We start from the raw sequence: 8,121 nt of genomic DNA, 5'->3' as shown, positions 1-8,121 counted from the left end.
AACAGCACACTGGAAGAATAAGCAGGACATATGACAGTGGCTGAAGACTGCAAATCTACTAACACCATTGATAGAATGGGTATTCACTTAGATGTTTTACCCTTAAGCCACTGCTGAATTTCCTGAAATAGGTTTTCTCATGAACACAGCAGAAAGGGATCAGCAAATTGATGAACACAGAAAATTAAAAGGACATATGCTGTAAGCAGGTGAGAGACTGTTAAAAGCAAGGCAAGCATGCAGAGCCAGAAGAGTGGGGCAGTTTGGAGTGGGGGAACAGCCCACAGTCTTTAGGGAATTGAAGCCTGCTTGAGATCAGGATGGCAGGTACGCACACATGTGATATAAAATTCTGCTACTTAAAATCCTTTTCTCTTAGGTGTTATTATGCTGCTATTGTTAATACAAAACAACACTTCTATTAAAGAAAGCTGCCTGCTCCCTCTGTTCCTCACAGTTCTTCCATGACTGAGGGAAGAAGAGGGCTGAAACCAAAGGCACTGCACCCTAAACTAAGAGTGAGAGAAGAGCAGAAATCACTCTAATGGGAGGGAGTGGAATCCCCTCCCCAGTATATGGTGATCTGAACCCAAGCTGCTGGTGGTTCACACTGCATAGATGTTGGCAGGGTGGTCCGGAGCAAACCAGGAGGCTCTCCAGGCAGGGAAGGGCAGGCACAGGGTAGGTACTGCTTCAGCTTTAACCTGATAGACTGAGTTCAAGTCTCTTGAACTCTGAAATCTTAAACATACTTACCAAAGGATGGCTAAAGAGATCAAGAACAGACAATGGAGTTTCTTCTGATCTTATATACATTGCACTTATTCCTCACAAAATATGATATGTGCCCTACTAAATTCATGCTGTTCCTCGCTCTGCTGTCACAGACCTACTATCTGTTGTAAAAGTAGATAAACTTACTCAGTCTCGTTACTCTCAGCTTCCCTGATGCAAGATGTTCAGTCTGCAGCAAGCCTGAGTACGCTTGTAGTATTTTAACTGGACCAAATGACACGTGCAACATCTATCTCACAACACGTGTGTGTTTTTGTCAGCAGTTTGATCTAAAGGATAAGAAAGCCAAAAAAAAAAAAAAAGCCTTCTTCAGAGCAGGCACGGAGCAGGCATGTCCTAGAGATTGGAACAAGTGTTCCTGGAGCCTGTGTTCTCAGAAGGATGCGTAGTAAATCATTTAAGCCATCAAGGGAAGAGCTGAGCCAACTAAATCAGTCTGGATGGTAATACTCGTATTAGCAAGCAGCCAAGACACTATAGAAGATTGTGATTAAGCACTTGATGAGTAATTTTGCATCCTTCATTGTAAAAAGACTTTTGAAATGGGGCTTTTCAAAACTTGTTTTTTTCTGGTAAATTATTTTTAGACTGTACATTTTCAGGCTGTTCCTTCTCCATCACTGGAGATACCTCATCAGCAGAACACCCATTCTCTTAATTCTCAGTATTAGAGCGTCCAAAAGATTTAGGTTGCCAATATTAGCAGTTGATGTCTTTTTTTCCTCTTATACATTTTCCACTGGTTTTCGTAAGAGTTTGTATTCTTCTACTCAGATCCTTTTCTTCTGCTGAGAGGACGAGATTTAAGATAAAAAGGCTTAGTGTATTTTAATTTTCTGCAAATCACTTCTTAAAATGACTTGACTTTGACACATGACTTTAAACTGCACGGAGGCATTCAAGCAATTTGTAGGAATTATAATCAGAGACATACATGAGCTTTAAGAAGAAAACGTGCATTATAAATATGCAGTCTTGGTTCAATGGTGTTCTGAGCATCCAGAAATAGCAGAGAGAGCTTTGTACCCTGTGAGTTATGCAAATATGTACCTGCTCTGACCCCAGACAAAGCATACAATACCCTATTTTAAAAGCGACTAATATTATTTAAAATAAAAATATGGCTTTCAAACAGATTATGAGTATTAATGCTATCATTTTCAACTAACTGGTTGCTTTGTTTGATTTCCCATTATTTTCACAGGCCTTCTGCCAATAAATCATGAGAAATAAAAAAGAAGCACACTAGAAACCATGCTACTATGCATCTGTTTTGCCACTGTGTAGCAAATAGGTATAATCCATCATTTCCAATACCCCTTTCAATACTATCCCTCATATTTCAAATAATTTAATAGTCCAAGTGACAGTCTAATTCTCTCCTTTGATAGCCAAGATGTTTTCAAAGGTAAGTTTTTTCCCCCAGTAGCACTTTCTGGATTCTCTACTAAAATAGTCTTTAGATGCAAAATGCCTTCCCTTTTTTGGCCAACTTGAGGAATGTTGGAAAGATCTGGAAAAGACATTTTCATTTTTCAAGTCTCTCCCAAAAATCTTCACAATCTTCCTGTCATTTCTATTCCTCTTCCAATCCATCTGATACTGGATCCCCATCAAATGCCTGAAAATATTTAGGTAAAATGTTTTGTCAATGGCAACTTCAAGACAAAGTGGATTGTGGGCTGATTCTTCTCTTCCCTCCTGTCAGGATCCATTAATGGAAAAGGAGTATTTTTACTAGCAATGGGCCATGTATGGTTTATTTGATGGAGCTGGGTGCCATCATCCTTAGTGGAAAGAGCACGGAATAATCTGAGCATATGACTGTGTGTTTGAGTAGTGCAGGAGTTCTGAATCTCAGAAGTCTCCCTGCTAGTTTGTACAAATAACGCAAACCCCACTGCTTAGTACTAGGAAAACAAACAGGGAAAAGCAAAAATAATTTAGCAATGGAGTATAATTTACTCACTCAACAACACAGTTCATGTCACCACTTCAGCTCTCTGCTAGATTATGCCTGTAAATTGACCTACTTGAAGCCTTCTGAACAAGTCTATGCCAAGGAGAAAAACTGGCCCCAAATCTATTGTTTGTAACTTCTTTTCATAGGGTAGAATGGTCTAATCAAGTGTGTTTGTAGTTGTGCTAACAGTACGATTGCTTTGAAATGTTATATGCAGCTAACATTCATGGTTCAATGCTGATACCCAGGAGACGTATAATGCTAAATACTTGTCATTCTCTAAAGGAAAAGCAGACAAGTTCAGGACAGTATCTGCTTCCCATCTGTGCCTTGGGGTAAAGTTGCTTTTCTCTATCAGTCATCAGCTTTCCTATGCCTGATAATCCAATACATTTTGCTGTTCTCCACTTAGTCATGGTAACGATTGCAGCAAGCAAGAATTCAGTAAGAAAGTGAGAGATTCACATTTGCCGCTGTGGCACTTTATGTAGCTTGCCTTTATCTTTGTAGTGCTGCTGCCTAACGGGGATTTCACGTGGCAGCTCTTTCTAAATGCTGTACTGGAAAAATCCTATGTATCCTATTTGTCAAGACCATTTCCTTTCTACAGCTGTGCAGCGTTGGTGATCCAACTGGAGCAATTGATGTTGATATAGCAGCACAGTGTATTATTGTGTTTATACAGTATCTGTTCCGTCCACGAATCCAGATGCTTCTTCCAAAGAGGCAGCGAAAGGAAAGCACTGGGAATTGGTTTTGAAGTTACATAAGTGGTCTGACAAAAACTTCACTGAATAAATAGCCCCTTTCAAGAAGGGTGATCTTGCAGTGCTTCTTGTATCAGAAAGCAAAGCATTCAAGAGGGCAAGAAGTTCAGCAGCACCAGAAAGAAACATTTGAAAAGAAAAACAGAAATGGAAAATATTGCTGGTTGCCATGTGGAACAGAGTTACTATGCAGACTGTCACTTTTTCACCTCTCACTTGTAAGCTAGCAGCTTTAGATTTAATCTTAGATTTTCCATTTTGAATTCTGCACTTTCTGTAAAGAAAAAAAAAATACCCCTTCCCTCAATATAAATCGGTTTGCTTATAGGAATTTAGGGTCCTCATAATTCCTCCACAGCTATTATAATATTCTTGCTAATATTTGTGTGCTATCATCCATTCACTCATGCCATCACTAAGCAGGCTATTAACTATTAAATTATAGTACGCTTCAAAAAGTCGCTATAAATATGTGTTTTACATTAACCAAACACTTTACACATTGCCTGAGCAAGAGCTTCACAACAGCACCTGCACAAGGTTTTATACCACCCCTGGCAAGCAAAAAATTGCTGACCGTCTAACCAGTCATAGCAAGAAGTTCCCCAGCGTCCAGTTGTTTCCCAAAACCATCCTCAGTATCGCAGGTGCCTGTGATACAGCCCTTGAAACCTTTCAGTGCTGCAGGTCTCCCGAGAGGCAGCAGTTTCCAGATTGGATATCAGGAAAAATTTCTTCACCGGAAGAGTTATCAAGCATTGGAACAGGCTGCCCAAGGAAGTGGTTGAGTCACCATCCCTGGAGGTATTTAAAAGATGTGTAGATGTGGTGCTCAGGGACACGGGTTAGTGGTGGACTTGGCAGTGTTAGGTTAATGGTTGGACTTGATGATCTTAAAGGTCTTTTCCAACCAAAATGATTCTATGATTCTGCAATTCTATGCTATGCTTCAACTAAGATGATTCTATAATTCTATGATTCTATGAAATGTGTTCCCAATACCATCAGCACTGATTATTTTCCTCAGCTTCATCCGCGTTCAGCACAGTGACCATCCTCCTCTGTGCTCTCCCTTCTCCCCCAGCAGCAGTAGGTCGGAGTAACTGGACGTGTAAATTCAGAGGAAGCAAATGAATGCCCCCCAGAGCCAGCCTGAGCCTGGCTCTGCCTCCCGGCGTCACTGCTGGGAGGTTGGTGCCACCTCCTGTGCCTTTGTGATATTGCAGCTCTCCCTGGGGCAGATGCAGGTCTGCTCCAGGAGGTGCCTGCTGGCAAGGAGCGCTGGGATTCTCCTGGCAGCCAGACACGGTTTCAGGTGACTGTTATCAGAACTAGCCTTCTATCTTTTGAACGAACAAATTCCACCCTTAAAGGACACTATATACAGGATAACACCGAACCACCCACAGACTTTTTGTAATACATGAGCATTTAAAGGCCTGATTTGAAACCTGGTTTCCCATTTATTGGCCTAGCATCACCATCAATCATTAATGAAAACTTCACTTTCTGACATTCATGTCTTTGTTTCGACTTTCAACCTTTCAGTAATAAGTACTAGAAAACTGTTATATTATAAAAATTGAAATTCTCACACATTCTTTACAATTCAAGCAACTCAGGCCCTTAGGAAAATAAAAAAAAAAAAAAAAAAAAAATGAAATGGCTTGATATTTGCGATAAAAGCATGAAAAATGCCTACCTGAAGTTCAAAATTAATGGTAGTTATTACGTGTCATATAGATATTGAGGCACATAACTTGCAAGTTCAAAAGCCAATATCAGATTTGGAAAGTTCTACCATACCCTTAATGAGACCGTATTTTAAGTGCTTTAAGGAAGTAGAAAGATTTAAAACATTATCCGCCTTATGCTCTTTCCTTCCATGTCCTCCGACTGGCTTCCTTTTTCAGAATTAAATATGAACAACAAATATGTTTTTGAAATCTCCCATTAAGGACACCTCCCTGTTGCCACTCCTTTTCCAGCTCCAGAAACAGAAACAACAGATCCCTCTTCATCCTGTTCCACACCATTTCTACCATCTCCTCCCAAGTGATCCTGCTGCTGATATCATTAATGGCCACTCAGAAAGCATGCGGTGGCATTGCAGAGTTGATCAGATGCTTAAAGGGAGCAAGAGAAAGCGGCCGTGGGGAGAGAAGGTAACGGTGTGCAGGAAGAGCGTCTGCAAGGACTCTGGAAAGGGAATGATTCTCCTCCACAGCAAGAAGGTAAAGGGAAGCCTTTCCCTTTCTCAGCTCCTTTTTGGTATGCATGTCAGGTGATATTTTAGAATAAACTAATGCTCAAAAGGAACCCCAAGGCTGTAGTATTTCCAGTGCTGTATTCTTGCAACCATTTAGAAAAACATCTGCAAGGGAGCAGTTCCTGCAGGCAATCAAACTGACTATAGTGTTGGTGACACTTCTATTTTTTTTCTCTATGAGCAGATGAAAATGGAGAGCATAGCTTCCTCCTAAAATCTCAACCCAGGAAATGAAGTTAAATATAGTTGGACAACACATTTTGCTTTCATGTGCATTTCATCTTTCTTCTCTCCCTCTCAGCTCTGCCTCCTGATTTTCAGCTCAACGATGTGACAGTGGCGAGGTTTGAGGTGCCACTGCTCTGTGCAAGTGTGACCTAATGGCACCTTCAATGGGTGAATTAGGAAGGCAGGGTGTTGGAAATGTCTGAAGCAGGGGGAGGTTCCTATTTTCAGAATTTCATACCTTTGGGTGATACTGAGAATTCCTTTTCAGGTCCCTGAAAATTGCAGTGTTACAGTGAAAAAGCACCTTAGGCCTTCTAGCTTGTAAGTTTGGTGACTAGTTTAATCCCAAGGGGTTACTATACAATTCAGCTAACTGGAGGATGGTAGGGAAAGGTGAGAAAGAACAATCCTTTTGAGTTTGAGAGGAGGCATGATTCATAAAGGAGAGCCAAGAAATTATGAGAAGAATAGCTGAGCAAGATTTGTTACGACAGAAAAAGGGCAAGAAGTAATCTGAGAAGAAACTGCCATCTAATGTCATCTTCCACAGAGACAAGTTTTAAAATTAAAAGAAATACAGGATTTTCAACTAGGACTTTTCTCTAAGTGCGTGCTGCCAAACAACAGACAAGCAGTTTCTTCTGTAAGAGGACTGTAATAACTGTTCCTCAAACAGCTAAAAGGAAGCCCAGAAAATTTGCCATTGATAATTTCTTAATGTCTAGTCACTCTAAGATAGTCCCTAATCATTATTTCAGAGGATACTTTATATGTGAGTTTTGTTGCAGCTTCTGTACAGGTATTTAGAGGCCAAGATTGACATATTTTAATAATTAATTTAAAAATATAAGAAATTAATGTCACCAAGTAAGTGTTATGGACAGCGGGGGTAAATTCATCTCATAGGGACTTGGCAATGGGTTTTAGTCTTGTTGCAGAAGCTCTTGGTTGTTTCTGCAGATAGATGAAACATGGTTTTATAAATAAACTTGTGGCAGCCCCACACACAAGGAAAGAGCAGGATGTTCTAAAGAGATTTAGGGGTTTGGTGTCAGACTTGGGACTTCACAAATTGCTTCAAACACTGATGAAATCTGGAAGCTTTTCTGAAAAGAAGGCTGAAAAAGGCAACTGACTCAGCAAATTGAGCCTTTGCATGGGGCCCATTTCCGCAGTGTTGTTTATGGGCTATAGCGACATAGCCCTGTGGCCGTCAGTTCCCGCGTTGGACCCCCAGCAACAGGACACTCCTCACCCAGGGTCTGCTCATCCATACGCAGTGTGAATGTACAGCTCTAATTATAGGAAAGCTTTACCCCTCCAAGAAATGCATTCTTGCTGTATGCCCTTCCAACAAGCATTCCCCAAACCCAAACACCCCCCCTTCCCAAATTCTGGGAATTTTCCCTTCTTTCTGTTGCTTCCCTCAAACCATCCTCTCTGCCTCCTCTGTCCTTGCAAACTGGCAAGGATTCCCTCACCTTGGAATAACTTTGGACATTTTTGAAGGACAGTGGAGATGAGAAAGACTTTGCCATGGTGGGGGTGAAGCCAGGTTAAGGAGCAGTCACCTTGCTGGGTGAAGGGAAGGAGGTCGTTTGCAGAGCCGTCCAGGAGGAGAAGGGAAGGACCCACCACAGGCAGCACTCGCACCATTCAGCCTCCTGTTCATTCCTCTTGGAACAGGGACATTTCTGTTTGGTTTTGAGAGGTTTTCTTTACTGTAACTGCCACGGTGACTTTAGCCTCATGCGGGTCAGGTATTTTGAGTTTAATTCAAAAATTCACAAACAGCAAAGGAGCCAGAATGATACAGGCAGATGAAGTGGGAACGGGCAGTTCTCTACTTCCAGATCCTAGCGCTTTGCTAAATTATAGAACATTTATAAGATGGCATGTGTTTTTCCGTGAGTATTATAACTGCAGTTGAAGACATCAGCCAAAGAAACCTCCATATTAATCATGACAATAAATTATTTGTATTTTCATGGGGGTTAAAGTGAAGGGCCAGCCACTTTTCCATTTTCCTATCTTCCCTGTGCCTTCATTGTGTATTACTGCTAGTAAGTCTTATCAGTACACAGACTTGAGCGTGATTC

The sequence above is a fragment of the Nyctibius grandis genome, chromosome 7 (genome assembly GCF_013368605.1).
Source record: "Nyctibius grandis isolate bNycGra1 chromosome 7, bNycGra1.pri, whole genome shotgun sequence".
Lineage (NCBI taxonomy): Eukaryota > Metazoa > Chordata > Aves > Nyctibiiformes > Nyctibiidae > Nyctibius > Nyctibius grandis.
This window is presented reverse-complemented; position numbering follows the sequence as displayed.